General features: G+C 39.8%; 1 long non-coding RNA gene across 1 annotated transcript; it reads right to left on the minus strand.

Annotated features, from left to right (window-relative positions):
• Positions 1 to 1,043: 1,043 nt before the first annotated feature.
• LOC132807712 (uncharacterized) lies at positions 1,044 to 24,964 on the minus strand. The gene is made up of 3 exons (XR_009641997.1): positions 24,793 to 24,964; positions 4,133 to 4,258; positions 1,044 to 1,320 (listed from the first exon to the last, which is right to left on the minus strand). It is a non-coding gene; the product is annotated as an uncharacterized LOC132807712 (long non-coding RNA).
• Between the last annotated feature and the right edge of the window lie 375 nt (positions 24,965 to 25,339).

Below are 25,339 nucleotides of genomic sequence, written 5' to 3' on the forward strand. Positions count from 1 at the left end.
GTAAGTAATCTAATCTAGTTTTATGCCAAAGATTCCCTGGTCCCTCTGGACTTGACTTTATGGCCTGTTATATCTACGTTGAGGATGATTACTGGAAATTCAAGTATGCAATCAGAATTATAGAATGGTTCTGCTGGGAAGAGGCCATTCAGCGTTGGAGTAATGGCCACCCTGTTCAAGAGCAACTTATCTGATCCCACTATCAAAACATTTTGATTGCAAAGCCTTGCAATTCTTTTTTGTTTTCAGTTCATTATCCAATCCTTGTTTGAAGATCTTGATTGAATCTACCTCCATTCACTCTCAGGCAGTATATTCTGAATCCCAATGATTTTCTACAAAAAAAATCATTTTTCTTAATATTGCTATTGCTTTTTTTAGCTGATGACCTTAAATCAATAAGCTCTATTTCCTGAACTTCCTACATGCAAAAATTTACCAATCGGGAGCTGAAGTCCTTCAGCTCTACTCCGCCAATCAAAAAGATCAGGGCTGATCTGTTTGTGTTCTCAATTTTAACTTCCTAGCTACTCTTGATTCCCTTGTCTAACAAGAATCTACCATGATGTGGAGGTGCCAGTGTTGGACTGGGGTGGACAAGATCAGAAGTCAGACCACACCAGGTTATAAGTCCAACAGGTTTATTTGAAATCACAAGCTTTCAGAGCATAGTCCCTTCGTCACGTGAAGTGAGAGAAAAGCACACAGGCACAGAATTTATGTGCAAAGAGGTCAAGGGCAGAGAGATCAGAAGATCAGACAAATGGTGTGAGTAGAATGTCAAATAATAAGTATCTGCAGGTGATCAAAAGTGTCAACAGCTGAATAACAAGTGAAGGGATTAAAGGAGGCAGAGAGATAATTAAAGTAAAATAAAAATAAGGTTGTGTTGGAGACAAACCAAATGACTGGAATAAAGTGATGCGTATAACAATCACATGCTGAGATCTAACAAAAGTAATAAATAATTAAGGTGGAGAGATCATAACAAGTTATCAAGGTGATGGTGTCAAAACAGGACAGTGAGGAAGATTTTATAGATACAGAACAGTGTGGTGGGGTCACATGTAGCACAACATGATCCCAAGATCACAGTTGAGGCCATCTTCATGGGCACGGAATATGGCTATCAGTTGCTGCTCGGCGATTTTGCATTGTTGTACCTCAAAGACTGCCTTGGAGGACGCTTATCCGAAGATCAGAGACTGATTGTCCTTGACTGCTGAAGTGTTACCCAACTGGGAGGAAACATTCCTGTCTGGTGATTGTTGCCCAGCATCCATTCGTCTGTTGTCATAATGGCTGCATGGTCTCACTATGCTTCAAAAGGAAGAATCTATCAATTTGCCATACAAAAATATAAAATCACTTTCCTCCACTACCTTCTGGGCCAGAGGGTTACAAAGTCACACAACCCTCAGAGGAAATAATTCCTTTTATTTCTATATTAGTCCAGAACCAGGGGTCATAGTCTAAGGATACAGGCAGTTCATTTAAGACTGAGATGAAGAAATTTCTTCTACTAGAGAGTGGTGTACTATAGAATTCTGCTCCACAGAAAGTGGTTGAGGCTAAAACATTAAATGTTTTCAAAAAGTTGGATTTTAAAAGCTAAAATGATCACTGATCAGCCAGGATTAAGTTGAATGGTAGATCAAGGGCTGGATGTTGTGCTCCTGCACCTATTTTCTATGCATCTACATAAATAGGTGACCTCTCATTTTAAAACAGAGTCACCTAGTTCTGAACTCACCCACAAGATTAAACAACCTTTCCAAGTTCATTCTGTCAAGGCACTTAGGATCTTATGAACTGCAATCAAATCACCATCTGTACTTCTAAACTCCAGTGAAAACAAATCCACTTTTTGCAATTTTTCCTCAATCCAGTAAACCTCCTATGAACAGCTTCCAACATTTTTATATCCTTCTGTAAATAAGGAGACCAAAATTGCATGAATTCTGTTTATGGGAACATTTTCAACTCTCTTCAGACCCCTCGTGCTTTTGAATACCAAATCTCCACTTAATCTAATCTCCTCCAAGGAGAATAACCCCAGCTTCTTCAAACTAAGCTATTGACATCCCTCATCTCCAGAATCAACCTCTTTAATCATTTACAAATACATTAAGGACAAAAGGGTAACTAGGGAGAGAATAGGGCCTCTCAAAGATCAGCAAGGCGGCCTTTGTGTGGAACTGCAGAAAATGGAGGAGATACTAAATGAGTATTTTGCATCAGTAATTACTGTGGAAAAGGATATGGAAGGTACAGAATGTGGGGAAATGAATGGTGACATCTTGCCAAAATTTCCAGATTACAGAGGAGGAAGTGCTGGATGTCAAATGGGCCAATGGGCTGAGAAGTAGCAGATGGAGTTCAATTCAGATAGAAGGGAGGTGCTGCATTTTGGGAAAGCAAATCTTAGCAGGACTTATACACTTAATGGTAAGGTCCTAGGGAGTGTTGCTGAACAAAGAGACCTTAGAGTGCAGGTTCATTGCTCCTTGAAAGTGGAGTCACAGGTAGATAGGATAGTGAGGAAGGCACTTGGTATGCTTTCCTTTATTGGTCAGAGTATTGAGTACAGGAGTTGGAAGGTCATGTTGTGGCTATACAGGACATTGGTTAGGCCACTGTTGGAATATTGCTTGCAATTCTGGTCTCCTTTCTATCGGAAAGATGTTGTGAAACTTGAAAGGGTTCAGAAAAGACTTACAAGGATGTTGCCAGGGTTGGAGGATTTGAGCTATAGGGAGAGGCTGAACAGGCTGGGTCTGTTTTCCCTGGAGCGTCATAGGCTGAGGGAAGACCTTAGAGAGGTTTACAAAATTATGAGGGGCACGGATAGGGTCAATAGGCAAAGTCTTTTCCCTGGAGTCGGGGAGTCCAGCGCTAGAGGGCATAAGTTTAGGGTGAGAGGGGAAAGATATAAAAGAGTCCTAAGGGGCAACGTTTTCACACAGAGGGTGGTACGGGTATGGAATGAGCTGCCAGTGGATGTGGTGGAGGCTGGTACAATTGCAACATTTAAGAGGCATTTGGGTGGATATATGAATAGGAAGGGTTTGGAGGGATATGGGCCGGGTGCTGGCAGGTGGGACTAGATTGGGTTGGGACATCTGGTCGGCATGGATGGGTTGGACCGAAGGGTCTGTTTCCATGCTGGGCATCTCTATGACTCTATTTATGCTCTTTCTCTAAGGCCTTTATCTCCTGTCTGAAGTGTGGTTCTCAGAAATGGACACAGATGAATTGAACTTCAGGAAGCCCCTATTTATAAATCCCAGGATCTTTTAAATTTTGTTAAGCATTTTCTCAACATGCCATACCATATTAAGTAATTTGACAATAGACAATAGGTGCAGGAGTAGACCATTCTGCCCTTCGAGCCTACACCACTATTCAATATGATCATGGCTGATCATCCTTAATCAGTATCCTGTTCCTGCCTCATTTGTGCACATTTATGGGAATTCCCACTTCTTCTGCACCTTCTTTAGAAATATACCTCTCATTTTCTATTTTCTCTCCCCATTCTTCCGACCAAAACTAATTACTTCACACAAAGCTGCATTAAATTTGGTGCTTTACCTGTCTGCCTCGTCCACTTGTCTGTCTGTGTCCTTGAGGCTATAGTTATCTTTCTGACTATTCATGATATTTCCAAGCTTTGCATTATCTACAAATTTTGAATTTGTGCCCTGCTTAACCAAGTTTGGATCATTAACATATATGAAGAAAACCAGAGATTCTTAACACCAAACCCTAAGGAACACCACAACATATCTTCAGTACACAATCTCTGTTGTGTGATCACCAAGTGGAATAATATCTATTTCACAAAACATTCTCTCGACTGCTGTGCAGCATAACTGGTTGGCTCTCGAATTGTGTGATTATCAATTCAGAATGTGATTTTTACATATGAACTTACATTGCATTGACATTCCACGTTGTGCATACTGCAGATAATTGCTCCAGATTCTCACCCTTCAGCACCAATTCAAGTATTCCTCTGAACAATATTTTTACATTGTTGTTTGTTAAATTATTCCTATTTACTCACTCAGGTATATTATTTTTACTAAACATTTTATTAAAGCTTTTTTCATTAATTTACAGTTCTTACCTTTTAAGGGTTTAGTAGAATTCAGATGAAGAGGGTGACCCACCTACTAATATCCAAAAAATGGTAACTACACCTCATACCAATACGTACTCTATGATTCATCACCTCTTCCTGTGTACACCTAGTCTGAAATGTAATGAGAAAGAAAACAGGTCACTCACCTATCAACCCTAAATGGTAGTGACACTGTACTTCAAACATCTGGTCAATGTTTTGCAAGTGTCACTGTATCCTCATCAGCAAAGTTATCATTTCTGTCCTAGTTAATCTCCAATAATTCCCTGCCCTGACAGCATTACTTCCAAAATTCTTTGATGTTATTTTCAAATGCCCCAGTGAATACTTTGTTGCTGTAGGTTCCATGAATCAGACAATCCAGCATTCACCCTTCATTCCCCTGGCTCTGATTTAACATGTAGTCCCTCTCTTTTTGTGATACTAAAACGTCAGTTGATTGTTGGATTTCATTCCCGATCCTCTCTGAATTGATACACTATTTTTCACCATGAAAACCTAAAATCTTCTGTACTCTTTGCTTGTTTCTGAGTTCAAGTTTTACTGTACTTCAACTGCATATCGATAGCTCACAGAATGTTGAAATATCTCATTTTTGCTATGCTAAGAAAAAACATTCAGCTAAGCATTGCAAATCCTTGTCAAGAACCCCATTCTTTTTCTGCTAAATTGAACAATTTTAAATACATCACAGAACAGCATTCAGTCACTCTCTTTTTTTCAGAAGAATCCAGTGCCACAAAGCTGCACAATGAACTGATTTACTGATTCGTCGCTGCATGTTCCTGCCAAACTTTTCAATGTCTGGCAACTTCATTCTTAGACTGATGCTGTGGCTGCCAGGAGTGATGTTATTATCCACAACTCAGAATTTTTATTAAGTTCATTATTGAGAAAATGCACTCACACTAAGACTCAGTGATACAGTTCATTATAGGAATAAACCCCACAATCCAGGATCCAAACTTCTCTCATTAGGGTGATGGTACTAAAAAAAATGTTGAAATTCTCAGTACCATAATTAAACTGTGTAGAGACTCATTTAAAAAAAAATCTGCAAGGTGACTGGAAAAGGTGAGAAACATCTAGAAACTTCAAGAAATTCAGCAGACAATTTAAGTATGTCGTTTTTAGCATTTCATAACTTCCTGAAGACTGGAACATTACCTCAATATTCATAAAAAATGAGAGAGATGAATCAGGAAATTATTATTGTTGCAGGGAATAAATCTCAAAACTCTATCTAGAACTTTATGCACATGAATGCAAAAGTGGAAAAAAATTAAAAGACAAAAATGGCTTGCATGGCTGAAAACTGCCTTGAGAATCTAAAGGATGATATGATAAATGAAATAGTTATTTGGAGTTTTGAGAGAGATTTATTTTGGATTTCTGGTATTCATTCAATTTAGGTACTTATTGTATTCTAACTCTAGCAAATGCACTGGATATCTTGAGAAACATCAAAAGCACACAGAGACCACGTCCAGGCAGCAGAAAGTGACCACTGCTTCCTCCTTCAAGCAATTCATTTATTTGACACTTCAAACACCACCTGCCCTATAATGCAGTAGTCTGCAGATTGCACATGAAAATGTTTGAGCATCATCAAAAAATGTGTTCAGTTGACTGAAGTATAGGAGACGGGTGACATTCAACAGAGTCTGGACAAATAAAGAAAATACATTTTGCGTTGATGTAAATTGGTACAAGAAGAATAAAAAATACATCTGAAATGCAAAAATATTTTAATTATTCTAATACATTGTGGAAAGGGCAATCACACTGGGACACATGTTCAAATACATAATGAGCCAGCTTTTGCAGTTGAAGGAAGGATATGCATTGCTGACCCAAACGATTGCTGCCAAGAACAGTCCAGCAATTTGGCATGGACTTCTCTTTTCCTAATAAAGTTTAAATCTGGCACCAGGTCAACAGAATTTCAAGGCATTAGATGCAATTGAGTCAGCAAACAGTATAATCAGCTGATAACATAACAGTATTCTCAAAGACAACAAACAAAGAAGAAAAATCCCTCATTTTTCACTTAAAATTTCAGATAGTGAAATTAATGAGATTGGATTTAGATAGAAGCTAAAATATCAATACAACTAAATGTATTTCTTTTAATGTAAATTACCCAATAATGGAGAAACCTAACACTTCATAAATATAAAATTAAATTTCCAGCAACTGTGAGGGTATTTAGGAGTAATTGTGAAATTACAGCACCATTAAAAATCTTGTTTCAGCTCAGTCAACAAGATGCAATGTTTCCAAAAGCTTTTACACTGAAATTAACAGCCCAAAAATGAAAGTTGTAACCATTTCATGGATTTTTTTTCCTCTTTTACTCAGTCTAAAGGTGAAGCAACAGTGCAACCTGTGAGAAATGTAGAATCCTGGCAATCAACTTTTGGACTGTAATATTCCTTGTTATTATGACCATAAAATCAGGGCAATTAATTTTTCAGTATGATTATAAATGTGAGGATATAAATATATAACTAGTTGCTAGTGAGACTTGAGATTAATCACATTTATTTTTCCAATATAAAAGTGGAACTATTGGCAGATTCATTAATCTTATGTTGATTGTCATAAAAATGGATTATAGTCCTGAATTACAAGTACGTTGAGTACAAAACATGTTTTTTTAAAGACATACACACCAAAAGATGGTTAAGAATGTAAATTCAGTAGCTGCCTAATATCCTTGTGTGGACTGTATTGAGTCCCAAGAGGATTCATTGAATGCTGCACCTGAAGAGTGCCAAAGAAAATTCAAACAGCAACATTTCAAAGGGAGAGATGCCATTCAAAACAAAACTGAAATGTAATCTCCTGTGTGTTGTGTCCCAGACTGCAGACATGATATGAATTAAAAGGAAGGTAAATGTGAGCATAGATAATGTAGTTCGTGGTTCAAGTTCCACAGTCCTAAAGTGTACTGTGAAAGGGTATAGCTTAAAAATTCCACCAGATGCCCCCACGTGTGCACAGTAAATGAAATAAGGTCTTATTGTTGAAGAGAAGTCAAGTCATCAATGCCACTGTTTAAGGGAATTTGACAAACTCCTTTCAGCTAAGTATAGAACCAAAAATCTTTAAATTATCATTCAACAGACATCAGTGTTATTGGAGTCATCTGCCTGCAACACTTCACAATGGATCCACCTCTCATCTCTAATCTGTGTGTTTTATTATTTCTTCTACCATTTTAGCAGCTAATAAGCTCAAGAAATCCTGGCTAAATTGCTTCTTTTTAAAACACATATGCATATGTTTGGTATGGAAAAAGTTGTCCACAAGGGAAAAGATCTTTTATAAAATTAAGCTTGTTGCAACTAACCAGAGGAGGTGTTGAGTAAGGAAGAGGAGTCAGGTCATCCCTCCTTAGTCAGGAGGATAATAATTTGGCAATATTCAATCTAGACTCATAACAAATTGGTGGCCTTCACCAGAGGATTGGTCACAACATGATAAGTCCCTTGAAAATAATGCTTGAATAACCTCCGTCCAGACATAAGTACGGTCATTGATGATTAAATATTCCAGGGCAAGAACATAATACGTCACTCCTGTACTGCTAGGACTATGAAATGTGTATAACTGGGCCATGGTTGGATAATGCAGGCTTCCACAATATACCAGTATCCTAATTAAATTAGATCACCATCAGGGTTTGGATGAGGTATCACAGTCTTCAATTTTCTAAGATGGAGAAAATGTCAATATAAGGCAATCGAGTCCATTTGTTTTACATCAATAATGGTTGCAATTTTGCTTACTGACAAGCAAGGGTTCATTGCAGGATGTGATTGCTGGTTACAGTCTCCCTTAAGTCATATTAATTATGAATCATATTGTAATAAGTGGATGTCTTTCAATGAGTAATTCAGAATATAACTCATTGTGCAAGTTATACATGTCATGCAAAGTGAAGAAATACATCTATGTATGGCAAGAGTTTGGTTTGGCAAGAGTCAGAGTTCAATAGTCAACAGGACTGCTTTGATAAAACATCAATATGCAAACAGCTTGTGCTTATGCTGAGGGATATCTGCAGATTTTAATTTCCAGACATCAGTAGAGATTCCTGATGAAGGGCTTTTGCCCGAAGCGTTGATTTTCCTGCTCCTCGGATGCTCCCTGACCTGCAGTGCTTTTCCAGCACCATTCCAATCAAAACATATTACAGACAGGGGAGGGAAAGGCAATGGGATGGTGGGGGGGGGGGGGGGGGTGCTGAAAGTGGTTAATGAAACTTACAAATAAAAATCCAGATTTAAAAAGAGGCTACAATCAGTGACAAATATGTACGAGAGGTCGATATTGATGTTCTGTGCCCACCTTCCTTTTTCCTTTCATTAAGGCATTAACTCTTGAACAATTACTATTTCATAGTTTCCAGGCGCTTCTTACTATTTACCAAAAGTACTACACTTCATATTTCAGCCTTGAGCTTTGTATGTCATATTGTATGCACCTCAAAAATAATTTGTCATAGTCATAGAGTTATACAACATGGAAACAGACCCTTCAGTCCAACTAGTTCACGCTGACCATGTTCCCAAACTAAACCAGTCCCACCTCCCTGTGTTTGGCCCATATCCCTCCAAACCTTTCCTATTCATATGCTTATCCCAATTTATTTTAAACATTGTAGCTGCATCTGCATCCACCACTTCCTCTGGCAGTTCATTCTACACACGAATAACTTTGTGCTTAAAATTTTTGCCCTTCATGTCCTTTTTAAATCTTTCTCTCTTACCTTAAAGATATGTCCCCTAGTTTTGAACTCACCCATCTTAGGGAAAAGAGCTTTGCTATTCACCTTATCTATGCTCTTTATGATTTTTTTTAAACCTCTATAAAGTCATCCTTCAACCTCCTACACTCCAGTGAAAAAGTCCCTGCCTATTTTTATAACTCAAACCTTACATTCCTGGCAACATCCTGGTAAATCCATTCTGAGCCCTCTCCAGTTTAATAATATCCTTTCTATAACAGGACGACCAGAACCACACACAGTACTCCAGAACAGGTCTCACCAATATCCTGTACAACCTCAACATGACATTCCAACTCCTATACTCAAACATCTGAGCAATGAAGGCAAGTGTACTAAACGACTTCTTAACCACTCTGTCCACCTTTGATGCAAATTTCAAAGAATTACGATCCTGAATCCTTAGATCCTTCTGTTCTATGGACTCTATGACTATCCAGGCCCAGAACATTAATAAGTCCTGCCTTTGTTTGTCTTACCAAAATGGAATATTTCGCATTTATCCAAATTAAACTACATCTGCCACTCCTCAGCCCATTGACCCAATTGATCAAAATCTTTTTGTAATCTTAGAAAATCTTCTTCACTGTTCACTATACCACCAATTTTCATGTCATCCACAAACCTACAATACCTCCTATGTTCTCATCTAAATCATTTATGTAAATGACTGTGAAGTATTTTAAGAAATTTTGAAGAGAAAATAAAATGTATTTGGAGTGAAGAAAGCAGTTAGAAAATATAAGCAGACAAGATTATCAACAATGAAATTCGATCTTGCACTTACTTAACGTCTACATACTCAGGCGAGGACTGAATAGAACCTGCAAAGTGCAAAATATGCCATGAAGGGTGATTGAATTTAATAAGAGATTAAATTTTGTTTTCCTGCAAGGGAATTGAAATACAGATTTTAAATCAGCAGTGTGTGTGTTTTGGCATGTTTAATTTCATGTTGTCTTGTGGCGAATTTCCATTTCTAATACATTTATGTGCAATGAATACCCATTGGCCCATTGATCAAGGTCCCATTGTGCTATGAGATAATCTTCTTCCCTACACCACCTATTTTGGTGTCATCTGCAAACTTACTAACCAGACCATATTTATTCGCATTCAAATTATTTACATAAATGATGAAAAGCAGTGGACCCAGCACTGATCCTTGTGGCACACTGCTGGTCGCAGGCCTCAGGTCGAAAAAGCAACCATCTACCACCACCCTCTGTCTCCCACCTTCAAGCCAATTTTGTATCTATTTGGCCAGCTCCCTCTGGATCTCATGTGATCTAACCTTACTAACCAGTCTACCCTGCAGAACCTTATCAAATGCTCTGCTGAAGTCCACATAGGCAATGTCTACCACTCTGCCTTCATCAATCTTCTTGGTCACCTCTTCAAAAAACTCAATCAATTTTCTCTGATTTCCCATACACAAAGCCATGTTGACTATCCCAAATCAGTCCTTGCTTTTCCAAATCCTGTCCCACAAAATCCTCTTCAACAACTTATCCACCACTGACACAAGGCTCACAAGTCGATAGTTCCCTGGCTTTTCCTTACAGCCTTTCTTAAGTAATGGCATCACATTAGTCAACCTCCAGTCTTCTGGCACCTCACTCATGGCTGTTGTTGATACAAATACCTGAGCAAGGAGCTCAGCAACGCTTACCTAGCCTCCCACAAAGTTCTGATGCTTGTTCCTTTTTCACATAAACACACAGGGGAAAAAGTTGCATAGTTGCATATGCACCTAATTCCTCTTGTCTTTGTATAATATATAATAATTAGCATGTATTCTTCCACATCTTAGTAGCGAGCCTTATCGGAGTTGAAACAGAACTCGTGCTCTACATTTCATCCTTTATCCCAAATTATTTCTGTGACCTCCCATTTTCCATCTTTCAGTCTGACTCTAGTTTTAACTCTTAATTAAACTGATTACCTATAAGCCCCCCAAAAAATCAATCCACAACCTAATTGAGCACTGATCATTGTAGTGTTCAAATGATAGACATTGAGGTAGCAATTTATAGAAATGATCTCAAAAATGCTAAACCATCTTGCCTTGTCTCCAGCATAGGTTTAGATGTTTGAATCTAATTAACATTTTCCAGCCCTTCTGTCTTAAAAAATATAGCCTTTTGAGCAGAGTTTATCTCAATAGTGCTATGTATAAAATCTTATTTTTAACATGTGTTACACCAATGATACCCTGAACGTTTAGTCAGAACTGCCAACCTCATAGCATGGAATTAAACCAGTGACGTTCTAACTTGTATGACTCAGTTACATCCTGCTTCTACTACAGGATAAATTTATAAAGCTGAAATGCCTCATGAATTTGACCCTGATGGCACTAGTACTGTAATAAAATACTGCAGCAATGTTTTAATGATCTTTAACTGAACTGATAACCTGTACCATTGATTACAATAAGTAGCATTAGACTTTCAATAAATCAAATACTAAATGGATAAATTGACTGAACCATCAGGGATCATTTATCCAATTTTTATTTTTATCTTAAAAAATTTAAAGGATTCTGATTATGTGCAGTGGTTAGTAATGTATAAGTATGTTAACAATGTTAATCACAATGTTCATTTCCAACTTCAATTAATTTAATAAATCATAGCAGATCACAATTATTTTTGTATGATCAACTTTAGAATTCACAGGCACTGAAATTATCCCCAGTACAAAACAGCTTTTTGACACTCATTCAACAGTTTATGCTGTTTATTTTCCAAACAAAAGATCAAATCTATGCTTACACATTCTTGTAAATTTTGTTTGACAACTTAACTTTGGTCCCAATGTTCACAGAATGATACAGCATGGAAGGTAGGCTCTTGGCCCATTAATCTGTTTTGGCTCTGTGCTAGCCTGGATCCATTAATTCCACTCGCCTGTTCATTTCCCCATACAGCTGTATTTTTTTCTGTTGAAGGATTTATCAGGTGTCCTGTTGAATGTCCCTGTAAAATCTGTTCCCATCATCTTCCCTGGCAGTGCATTCCAGGTCATAACAATGCCAATAACATTAAATATATGTTACCTAGTTACTGAACCTTAAGAAACATAAAGCTAGGGACATAAAAAGATGTATGACGCATAGGGAGGCTATTCTGTGGTTGTTTATGTCAATGAAAAGAGCTATCCAGTCTGATCCTACCTTCTAGCAATTTAAATGATTTTTCCTTATTTAATGTTTCAAAACCATTAATGATTTTGAACAAATGCAATGTGCAGTACATTCCCCCTCATTAGCAGTGACAGGGGTAGACAGCTGTCAGAACTTATTTTCCCTACAATTAATTGCATTACCATACTTCAGATTTTAACAAGCATTTCCATGTACTTTGAATGAAAGTTCATTTCATTCTCTTTTTTCTCCCCTCCCCAATATTCTGTCTTCCACACGGAACCATGCTCATATTACTCACTAAGCAACCATTATCTCTGCACTTCCCTTAGCACTGAGATGATGGTCTCATATTGATCCTGCTGCTATGCAGGTGATAAAACATTGTGGACCATGAAAAGTTTTATTCCTAGCCTCCAGAACTTGTTGGACAATTTGGGTTATTCACCAATGTCCCAAATTTCTCATTGCTCTTGCCACACTGTTGTATGCTTGTACTTCCAGCAAGTTGAAATGCCAGACAAGAATTTTGAGCAGCAAAGTGCAAGTAAAACAAGCTGATTGCTCCTACTCAAATATGAATCAGCTCGTTTTCACACTCATTTGCAACACAGAAGCAATTCAATAGCAAGAATCTATTTTGTAAGGCAATGGATTTCAACTGAGTTGAGCATCACCGGGCTTAGCTCAAAAGCCCACTTGATATTGCAGTGTCAGCTGCACATGCTTCATAGGAAGATAAAAAGGCTCAGAAAATGCATGTTTCATTGGCCATTGTTTTCTCTGGACCCTCAAAACTGCTAGTTAAGTTTTCTGCTTCTGCTCAGCTCTTATGAGTACTTCCAGTGAGCTACCAGAGTTTACGGATATCAGTGACCACGGATATCAGTGATTACGGATATCAGTGACTGCGTCTGCCTTGTCAATGTCCACTATCTTCATTTCTTGTTTACAGGTGTCTTTTGAGTAGAGGTCACCAGGAGGTTGTGACAAATTCACCACTGAGAAGGCTTTTGGTTTTACAGCAATCATCCATCCAAAAAATGCTGAGCAATGATTGCATGTTGGTGGATCCTCACAGCACAGGGATCCGGGTTCAATTCCAGCCTTGGGTAGCTGTCTGTGTGGAGTTTGGATATTCTCCCTGTGTCTGTATGGGTTTCTGCCCGGTGTTCTGGTTTCCTTCCACAGTCCAAACGATGTGCAGGTTGAGTGAATTGGCCATAGTAAATGCAGGGTTACAAGGATAGGGTAGGCAGTGGGCATGGAGTCTTTGGAGAATTGGTGCAGACTTGATGGGCCCAATGGCCTCTATCTGCACTGTAAGGACTCTATGAACTGAACATAGAGCTCACCAATATTTCTGAACTGGTATCATCTGACAGGGCCAGTTCACCAAAGATATATCTGAAACAGCGAAGATAGGAGCGGTTTATCTTTTTTTCTTCTGCCTAGCATATGTTGTCCAGCTCTCAACACTATGGAGGGATACACTGAGATGCAGGCTGGGTAAACATGCATTTTGGTATTCATGGCCATGTTACTGTCATCCCACACACTGTCACTCATCATGGCTAATACAACCACAATTTTTGTAATGTGTTTGTTGATTTAAACAAAAACTGACAGAAATGTGAAGCTATTAACAACCTTCAATGTCATGTCGTCAATGCTGACAGTAATATGGCAATAGTTTGGATCATGCTATTTTTTTTTCTGACGCCAAATGAAACACTATACAGGTCTGACAAAGTCTGTCCATTTTCCACTGAAGGTGTTGCACTTGTGGAATGCCATTGCATCACCATCAGCATACAGCAACGCTTTTATAAGGCTTGGCGCATCTTTGTCTAGAATCTCAAGAGAGTAAGTAAAGTTGAACAGGTTCTCATCAGTTCTGGTAAATAATCAGACATATGCTGTGCTTGACCTGAAGGCATAAGATATCAGCAAAAAGATGTCAATGCCGAAGAGTCAGTGCAAGAACATAACCTGTCTTGACCTCACTGTGGAACTCAAGGGTTTTGATATTGCTATTATATCTGATCTTGCTCATCATGTTGGTGTGTAAAGGAGAGACCTCACTTAGCCTTTAGCTAACAGACAATTTTCCTTTCATGTCTATATTATGACTTTACTACTGATTCGCATTTCAATGCAAGTCTCTAACTTCACAAACATAGGGAATCTGGAGGTTACACAATGCTTCCAGAATACAATTCATCTGGCTTGGAAGACTGGGAGGACTTTTGATTCAGAACGGTTGATTGTGACTTTGATGCTGATCTTGATTGTTCTATGAATCATTTCTCTGCAGGAGAATCTTTAATCTTGGATGTCCTTTGAAGCGGATGTCATTCCTACTGAATCCAAATGTCAGGCCATTGCCTTATTTGAGTTTCCTTGACTTCCCTAATTTCCTTTGCATGTGAACTCTTCCTTGCTAACTCACATAATTGCCCCATAACTTTTAATCTCGGGAATGTTCATCATGGCGTATAGCTGCTTTGTTGGTGCAATTTTTTTCCTTGCTCAATCCTATAGTTTTAGACAAACCAATTCCTTTTTGAATTCAGTGGGTACTCTTTACTTCTATAATTCTTGAATTTTCAGACCATACCATTTCTTCTTTTGAACCATATTGTCAATGTGTGGACATTGCTCTGGCTTCCATACTACAGGTATTCATTCTGTTCAAGCAAATCTTTCCCCTCTATCTGCCGATATGTTTGAGCTGGAGCATACAAGCCCTCTACTTCAACTTCTCAATTTGTTTGGATGGCACCTCTCTGTAGATTTGCCCTCTGTAGTTGTCCTGCTGATAAACTGGCTGCTTTCCCATCCTTAGTCATGATACTGGAGGATTGTTGCTTACTTAACATTTAATTTGTCACTGGCATTGACACTTGCCCCATCTTAACTTGTTCAGCAGACTGCTCTGGCATCTAAACAACTTCAGTCAAAGATTCATCACTTAGCTCAAGTGAGGTGCACTGCTCATTCTTGTTCTCACTGTTTGTTTCTTTTGGGTTTTCTTTTCGGACTGTCTTCAGTGACAATAGGGGTGTTTCTCAGGCCTGACAACATTGTGCAATTGTTGGTTTCACAATGAGTTATAAGATGTTCATTGTCTTTTCAGAACTCTGGCTGACACAATGCTGACTGAGCGTTGGTATACTTGGCAATATCTATTGTTTCCAGTGTATTTTTTTCCCCAACGTATCTTCCCAAGGAGAGGCTGGATTTAGCTTTCTGTTGTGTACGAGTAAGTCAGCTTTGGTTTCAAAATTCTGTCTTTCTTTAAGATTGGAACTTTTGTCCTGGTCATCCTTCAATACAATACACTTCAGACTGTCCATTCCTATAAAGTGAATGCTGGTTTATTGAGATAAGGTTCGCCTTCTCACATGATCTGTATGTATTTGTGGTCTCTCGTTCCATTACAATTAGAATAGCTTTTGCATAAAGTTAAATCTGATAAATAGAATTAAGGAGAATCCAAAGGGTTTTTACAAATACATTAAGGACAAAAGAGTAACTAGGGAGATAATAGGGCCCCTCAAAGATTAGTAAGGTGGCCTTTATATAGAGCCGCAGAAAATGGGGGAGATACTAAACGAGTACTTTGCATCAGTATATACTGTGGAAAAGGATATAGAAGATATAGAAAATAGCGCATTAGATGGTGACACCTTGCAAAATGTCCATATTACAGGGGAGAAAGTGCTGGATGTCTTGAAATGCATAAAGGTGGATAAATCCCCAGGCCCTGATCAGGTATACCCTATAACTCTGTGGGAACGAGAGAAGTGATGGCTGGGCCTCTTGCTGAGATATTTGTATCATCGATAGTCACAGGTTAGGTACCAGAAGACTGGAGGTTGGCTAACGTGATGCCACTGTTTAAGAAGGGTGGTAAGGACAAGCCAGGGAATAACAGATCAGTGAGCCTGACATCAGTGGTCAGCAAGTTGTTGGAGGGAATCCTGAGGGACAGGATGTACATGTATTTGGAAAGGCAATGATTGATTAGGGATAGTCAACATGGCTTTGCGCGTGGTAAATCATGTCTCACAAACTCGATTAAGTTTTTTGAAGAAGTAACAAAGAGGATTGATGAGGGCAGAGCGGTAAATGTGATCTATATGGACTTCAGTACGGCGTTCGACAAGGTTTCTCATGGCAGACTGGTATAGCAAGGTTAGATCTCACGGAATAAAGGGAGAACTAGCCATTTGGATACAGAATTGGATCAACAGTAGAAGACAAAAGATGGTGGTGGAGAGTTGTTTTTCAGACTGAAGGCCTGTGATCAGTGGAGTGCCACAAGGATCGGTGCCGGGTCCTCTACTTTTTGTCATTTACATTAATGATTTGGATGCGAGAATAAGATGTACAGTTAGTAAGTTTGCAAATGACACCAAACTTGGAGATGTAGTGGACAGCAAAGAGGGTTACGTCCAATTACAAAGGATCTTGACCAGATGGGCCAATGGGCTGAGATGTATCAGATGGAGTTGAATTCAGATAAATGTGAGGTGCTTCATTTTGGGAAATCAAGTCTTAGCAGGACTTATACACTTAATGGAAAGGTCCTAGGGAGTGTTGCTGAACAGAGAGACCTTGGAGTGCAGGTTCGTAGCTCCTTGACAGTGAAGTCGCAGTAGATAGGATAGTGAGGAAGACGTTTGGTTTGCTTTCTTTTATCGGTCAGAGTATTGAGTACAGGAGTTGGGAGGTCATGTTGCGGCTGTACAGAACATTGGTTAGGCCACTGTTGGAATATTGCATGCAATTCTGGTCTCCTTCCTATCGGAAAGATGTTGTGAAACTTGAAAGGGTAGAAAAAATATTTACAAGGATGTTGCCAGGGTTGGAGGATTTGAGCTATAGGGAGAGGCTGAGCAGGCTGGGGCTGTTTTCCCTGGAGCGTCGGAGGCTGAGGGGTGACCTTATAGAGGTTTACAAAATTATGAGGGGCATGGATAGGATAAATAGGCAAAGTCTTTTCCCTGGGCTGGGGGAGTCCAGAACTAGAGGGCATAGGTTTAGGGTGCGAGGGGAAAGATATAAAAGGGACCTAAGAGGCAACTTTTTCACGCAGAGGGTTGTACAGGTATGGAATGAGCTGCCAGAGGATGTTGTGGAGGCTGGTACAATTGCAACATTTAAGATGCATTTGGATGGGTATATGAGTAGGAAGGGTTTGGAGGGATATGGGCCGGGCGCTGGCAGGTGGGACTAGATTGGGTTGGGATATCTGGTCGGCATGAACGGGTTGGACCGAAGGGTCTGTTTCCATGCTGTACATCTCTATGACTCTATGACAAAGGCTCTTTAAAAACTCCAATATAATGTTGCCCCTTTTGAATTCTGAGTTGAAACGTCCATGGGTAGGTATAGCTTTTGTAGTATTCGTTGATTAAGTTGTTTGAAATCTGAATTCTTCTATTAAATCTTGCTGGTTCAAGAATTATATTCATTCTGAGATTAAAATAGCCATCAAGGCCTTCAAAAACATCGACTAAAGTTGAGGACTTCCTTTCATGTTTGGCCTTTTACAATATCATCCACTGAATACAATAATTTATTACCTTGTTCAGCCTCAGGTTTAATACTTAATTTTTGAGCAACTTGGTATCATGGAGAAAACATTTCTAAGGGGCTGAATTTTTCTAGGATCGCCTCTCTGTTTTTTTCATTTTTACTCAACATAAGAGATCCACATGTCCAATAGGAGATTCCAATCTGGCTTCTTTCATAAAGGCAGAACAATATTTTTGTTTTTACACATCTTTCATGATAAGAACTGGTGTGGGAAGTCCAACTACCTTCTTTTTCACAGTAGCCTGCTGCCATATTCCAAACTCTAAAGGTTCAGAAACTCCTTCTGACAGCGGCTATACATAAGATGTGAGTGTGTGGTGCCATAAAGATAGGATGCCAAGTGGAAGTTTGGGAGAGTAAGAGAGATTGGGTAGAGAATGAAGTTGGATACAGTAGCAGGTGGATAAGGGGCTAGTCCTAATGAAAGAGATCTGTGGAAGGGTCACTGAACCCGAAACATTAACTCTGATTTCTCTTCAGAGATACTGCCAGACGTGCTGAGCTTTTCCAGCAATTTCTGTTTTTGTTCCTGATTTACAGCAATCACAAATCTTTTCACTTTTAGGGGGTCAGGAAAGTAGGGTTCCAGGGTGCAAGGTGGCAAAGTAAAAGTAGGTGTGGACAGGTGAGATATTTTGTTCAACAGAGGCATCGATTTGGAGTAGGAGAGATTGGGTTTTATGGCACAGTGGAGTGTAAGAGGTTTGGGTCTGGAATAGGGAAAGGGGGAGGGATGGGAGTAAGGGAATAGGGGTGATTCCACTACAGAGCAGGGGATAGGGTGGGGGTGTCAGGTCAGGATCTGTATTGTTGGGCATATGTGGAAGGTGTAGTTGGGGATGTTATAGAGATGTACAGCAAGGAAACATATCCTTCAGTCCAACTCACCCATGCTGATCAGATAGTCTAACTTAATCTAGTCCCATTTGCCAGCACATGGCCCATTTCCCTCTTAAAAACTTCCTATTCATATACCCATCGAGAAGCCTTTTAGAGTCTGTAATTGTACCAGCCTCCACCACTTCCTCTGGTAGCTCATTCCATACACGCACCACCCTCTGCATGAAAAAGTTACCCCTTCAGTCCCTTTTAAATCTTTGCTCTCTCACCCTATACCTATGCCCTCTAGTTCTGGATTGCCCCACCCCAGGGAAAAGGCTTTGTCTATTTACCCTATCCGTGCCCTTCATGACTTTATAAACCTCTATGAGGACACCCCTTGGCCTCCAAAACTCCAGGAAAAACAGCCCCAGCCTATTCAACCTCTCCCTAATAACTCAAACTCTCCAACCCTGGCAACATCCTTGTAAATCTTTTCTGAACCCTTTCAAGTTTCACAACATTCTTCCAATAGGAAGGTGACCAGAATTGCATGCAACATTCCAAAAGTGGCCTAACTAGTGTCCTGTACAGCCGCAGCATGACCCCCCAAATCCTATACTCAATGATCTGACCAATAAAAGTATACCAAATGCCTTCTTCACTATCCTATCTACCTGTGACTCCACTTTCAAGGATCTATAACCTGCACTCCAAGATCTCTTTGTTCAGCAACACTCCCGAGGACCTTACCATTAATTGTATAAGTCCTGATAAGATTTGCTTTCCTGAAATGCAGAACCTCACATTTATCTAAATTAAACTCCATCTGCCACTCTTCAGCCCATTGGCCCATCGGATTTAGATCCCGCTGTGCTCTGAGGTAACTTTCTTTACTGTCCACCACACCTCCAATTTTGGTGTCATCTGCAAACTTACTAACTATACCACCTATGTTCACATCCAAATCATTTATATAAATGATGAAAAGTAATGGACCCAACACTGATCCTTGTGGCACACCACTGGTCATAGGCCTCCAGCCTGAAAAGCAACCCTCCACCATACCCTCTGTCTTCTACCATCAAGCCAGTTCTACATCCAAATGGCTAGTTCTCCCTGTATTCCATGAGATCTAACCTTGCTAACCAGTCTCCCATGAGGAACCTAATTTCCAAATATGTTCTGCTTGGTCCATATTTGATTTTAAATCTATTTGAATGCATTAGTTCTCATTCTTCTCAATACTATTATTTATGCCTTTATTCTAAAATTAGTGTAAATTTATTGCTTCTCAATGCTGTTGCAATCTGTCTTCAAGCTTGTATTTTGCATTAAATAAAAGTTCTTTTTAAAAAAAAGATTGCCCTAAAATGTCTTCAGACTTTTAAACTTATTATAGTATGTATTGATACATACGTATTCTAGCATGTATGTATTACTGTTTAGTATTCTTCCAATAAGATTTAAGTTCAATTGACTAGCTATATTGTATTGGCTATTTCTCAAAAATTCAAATTCCACTAAATAACAATATTGTATCTGTGTTGCTTACCGTGGGATTTCTAATTTTTTACAAAATTAATTGTTGATTTTCTGGTATATTGCAGCCAAATAGTATCTGCTTCCCGCAAGTAAAATGGATCTTTCTCTGCCTTTCAATGTCCAACACACAAAATAAATGCACTTGCACAATTTTTAAAAAAATTCTTTGCTTGCAACTTTAATAAGTTGTTTCATTGAAATCAGTTTAACTATGCCAATCTTTGAATAGTCTTAAAATTGTTCAACCGTTCTTCCACTGCTAAATTTTTCCATGAATTCTTCTAAATGTTTCCTGCTATGGCTTTAGTTATAGTTTGCAGTCATTTGCTACAAGTGTACATGGCGTAAATTATTTTCTGATCCTTACTTATTTCTTTGCAGTTGTGCCTTGTACAGCTGATTTGTGATGGCAACAATGCTAGTTTTGACATGTGCAAACTTCCTTTTCATTCCATTTCCTTCCATGCTTGGTTTTTGCAGCAGATTGGAAACTTTTTTTCCCATATCTTTCATAAATCTCTTTTTTTACTTCTTGAGCCTTTAATCGTTTCCTACACAGCCTCCTCCTCTAAGATCTTTGCCTCTTCCCTGTCGCCAGCTTTGACTCTTTTCGTATGCCACAAGTTTTTCCCTGGACCTCTTACCGTTTTGAAGTGAAGGAGACAAAGGTCTTCTTTCAGACTGTTTTCACCTTACACTCCAGCTCCCACTTCTGCCGATTGTTGTCAGTTGTCACATTAAAAGCAGTAATGCTCCTAAAGTGGCAAACTCACTAGTCTCAATAATAGGGGTCAAATGGAATTTGAGTCCGCATGATCTCACCATGTCCTAACTCTTGATTTTAAACTATTGGTAGCTTTCAGTTGAGCTAGTCCATTGCCATTAATTGTCTTTTTTTACGCTGAATCCAAAGGCCTGTCTAAGTATCAGTGGTAGAATATGCTACTAAAGTCTTAACAGGAGGCACTTGTATTACCTAATAATGCAGTTATTTGTTTCAATTGATACAAGTTTATTGCTTTTCCAAATGTTTTGACAAATGGTTTCAAGCAGTATATATTAAATACTGACTAAGACTCATTTGTCTATCACTATGGTGTAACATTTACTTGAGAAAATAGCTGAGTTTGTTCTTCTTTAAAGCAGAGAAAGCAAGGAAATCATATCAGATGTGTGCACAATTTAGCAGAATTCAAAGTAAATAAGGAGTTGTTGTTTCTGCTGGTAGGGAGGAACGTTGACCAGAGGACAAACATTTAAAGTAATTGACAAAAGAATCGGAGGCAAAATGAGGAGGAAAAGTGAGTTATGATAGTGTGTAAAGTGTTTCCTGAAACATTAGTAGATACAACCTCAGTGCCAGGAGCCCAGGTTCAATTCCTGCCTCGGGCAACTGCCTGTGTGGAGTTTGCACATTTTCTGTGTGTCTGCATGGGTTTCCTTCGGTACTCCTGGCCATGCTAAATTGCCCATAGTATTAGGTGGATTAGCCAGGGGTAAATGTAGGAGAATGGATCTGGGTGGGTTGCCCTTCAGAGGGTTGGTGTGGACTTGTTGGGGGAAAGGGCCTGTTTCCACACTGCAGGGAATGTAATCTAATCTCGAAAAAAACAGCTTTCAAAGAGGAATGGACCAATTGGCACAGTAATATTCCTTTGATAATTCAAAGAGGTAACATCGAATTAATCAACAATCACTACACTTAGAGTCATAGAGATGTATAGCATGCAAACAGACCCTTTGGCCCAACTCGTCCATGCATACTAGATATCCCAACCCAATCTACTCCTACTTGCCAGCACCCAGGCCATATTCCTCCAAACCCTTTCTATTCACATACCCATCCAGATGCCTTTTAAATGTTGCAATTGTACTAGCCTCCACCACTTCCTCTGGCAGCCCATTCCATACACATATCTTCCTCAGCATAAAAAGATGCCCCTTAGGTCACTTTTATATCTTTCCCCTCTCACCCTAAACCTATACCCTCTAGTTCTGGACTCTCCCACACCAGGGAAAAGACTTTGTCTATTTACCCTATCCATGCCCCTCATGATTTTATAAACCTCTAAGGTCACCCCTCAGCCTCCAATGCTTCAGGGAACACAGCCCCAGCCTATTCAACCTCTCCCTATAGGTCAAATCCTCCAACCCTAGCAATATCCTTGTAAATCTTTTCTGAACCCTTTCAGGTATTAGAACATCTTCCAATAGGAAGGAGACCAGAATTGCATGCAATATTCCAAAAGTGGCCTAACCAACGTCTTGTACAGCAGCAACATGACCTCCTAGCTCTTGTACTCAATACTCTGACCAGTAAAGGAAAGCATACCAAACACCTTCTTCACTATCCTATCTACATGCGACTCTACTTTCAAGGAGCTATGAACCTGCACTCCAAGGTTTCTTTGTTCAGCAACACTCCCTAGAACCTTACCATTAAGGGTGTAAGTCCTGCTAAGATTTGCTTTCTCAAAGTGCAGCATCTTGCATTTATCTAAATTAAACTCTATCTGCCACTCCTCAGCCCACTGGCTCATCGGAGCAAGATCCCATTGTAATCTGAGGTAACCTTCTTCACTGTCCACTCCACCTCCAATTTTGGTGTCATCTGCAACCTTACTAACTGTACCTCTTATGCTCACATCCAAATAATTTATATAAATGAAGGAAAGTAGTGGATTCAGAACCTTGTTCCAGGTATTTCATACTCCACCCACCCTCTAGTCACTGGATCTGCAATGATGAGCCAGGCCCACTGGAAGTTGTGATCCAGTGTCCTGGTGCACATGATTCCTTCTTTACGCTCAGGATCTCCTTTGCAATTTATGGCTCACTGCATTGCTGGCCATGGATCAGCAATCTGGTTCTCATTTTCCACAGACGAGTATAGGTAGCTTCATATTGCCTCTCTCTAATTGCCCTCATCGGCAACCATTGCTGCCTGCTTCATAACAAAGGTAAAATTAACATAAACTGGTTAGGCATAATTACAACTACAATATTAGGAATCAGGTCTATCTCGATTTGGACTTCATGTAAGACTATTTTGCTACCCGAACACTGCAATATCATCAGGTTGGGCGGTGTAAATGCAACTTCAACTTTAACTCTTTCAGAACCATTCTCTTATAAACATTCCATCTCCTCAAAAGTCTGGCTCGCTCAACTTCAGAGCTGCTTTTGTCACCCATCTCCTTCAAAAACTTATGATCTCTCTTGACCATGTACTGCTGTCTCAATGCTGTTCGATTCCACCCCAGACAGCTGCACATTCTCAATGTGTCTGCGTGAGCTTCTTCTGATGTTCTAGTTTCCTCCCACGGTCCGAACATGTGCGGATTTGGTGGTCTGGCCATGCTAAATTGCCCATAGTGTCCAGGGACACGCAGGCTAGGTGAGTTAGCCATGGGAACTGCAGGATGACAGGGGTGGTGTCAACGTCTCTTTGGAAGCTCAGTGTAGATTCGATGGACTGAATAGCCTGCTTCGATACTGTAGGGACTCTACGCAAACTATCACAACATCTTCAACCTGTCACTTTTCTCTGAGCCTGCTGTCAGTGCTGATTGTTTTGGTTAGCTGTCCCAATACTTCATTATGTGGTTCCATATTAAGTTTTGTTTGAACAATTGTTTTGAAGCTTCCTAGTGCATTTCACTACATTGAAGTCATTAATCAAATGCAAATTGTTTATAATTATAAGCAAGATTTTCAAAACTTTTTGGCAAGAATGTACTCCCTAACTTCCTTTTAAACAGTGCTGTAGCCAAGCCCTTGAAAGATTCTGGATTAGTGGTGCTGGAAGCGCACAGCAGTTCAGGCAGCATCCAAGGAGCAGCGAAATCGACGTTTTGGGCAAAAGCCCTTCATCAGGAATAAAGGCAAAGAGTCTGAAGCGTGGTGAGATAAGCTAGAGGAGGGTGCTACCGATGCAGTCTCCTCTACATTGGGGAGTCTGGGCGCCTCCTAGCAGAGCGCTTTAGGGAACATCTTCGGGACACCCGCAACAATCGACCATACCACCCCGTAGCCCAACATTTCAACTCCCCCTCCCACTCTGCTGAGGACATGGAGGTCCTGGGCCTCCTTCACCGCTGCTCCCTCACCACCAGACGCCTGGAGGAAGAACACCTCATCTTCCGCCTCGGAACACTTCAACCCCAGGGCATCAATGTGGACTTCAACAGTTTCCTCATTTCCCCTTCCCCCATCTCACCCTAGTTCCAAACTTCCAGCTCTGCACTGTCTCCATGACCTTGTCCGACCTGCCTATCTCCTTTTCCATCCATCCACTCCACCCTCTCCTCCCTGACCTATCACCTTCATCCCCTCCCCCACTCACCTATTGTAGTCTATGCTACTCTCTCCCCACCCCCACCCTCCTCTAGCTTATCTCTCCACCCTTCAGGCTCTCTGCCTTTATTCCTGTTGAAGGGCTTTTGCCCGAAACGTCGATTTCGCTGCTAATTGGATGCTGCCTGAACTGCTGTGCTCTTCCAGCACCACTAATCCAGAATCTGGTTTCCAGCATCTGCAGTATTGTTTTTACCTCGTTGATTTTAAGCCCTTGAAAAAGTTATCCAATTAGTCCTGTCCTCCTATATCTTTCCCGAAACCAATAACTATTTTTAAAAGTCATTGTTGATACGCTTCTATTATCCTTTTCAGGGTTTTTAAAGCGTTGATTTTTAAAACTGTATCCTCATTTCCCCCTTTCATTTTCTTTACCTTCATTCTTTTTTTCTATGATTAAAGAAACGGGTTCTCCTTCAAAATTGAATAAGTCGATAGTCCGACATCTCGGTTTAACACCTCATGAGAAGGATGACACCTCTCACAAGGCAATAATTCTTCAGCAGTCCAATGTCAATGCGCTGACACCAATAAACCGCACAGCTAATATGTTCGAATCACTTCTCACAAATGTTCCATACCACACACAATTATGAAGTGCTCCAGGCCAGGTGATTAAGGTATTCAGTGGCACACTGCAACATATCCTTATAAGTACTTGACATATCAAAAATGCACCAATCAGGTGTTGCAATTTCCTATTATTTTGAGTGTGTCTAACATTACCAACGATGCGTAGTGAGGGCGTAAGCAGTTCTGAGTTCCAGCATCGAATAATTCACCTATAAGGTCACCCATGACAAAGTGACTTAGGTGTGTGGAATAAAAATCTGAACTGACGAGAATATCTCCCAAATTCTGGCACTTAAAAGAATCCAATATTGTGGGAAAATTAAAACAACAAAAGCTGAACGCTTTGGTC

The sequence above is a fragment of the Hemiscyllium ocellatum genome, chromosome 3 (genome assembly GCF_020745735.1).
Source record: "Hemiscyllium ocellatum isolate sHemOce1 chromosome 3, sHemOce1.pat.X.cur, whole genome shotgun sequence".
Classification (NCBI taxonomy): domain Eukaryota; kingdom Metazoa; phylum Chordata; class Chondrichthyes; order Orectolobiformes; family Hemiscylliidae; genus Hemiscyllium; species Hemiscyllium ocellatum.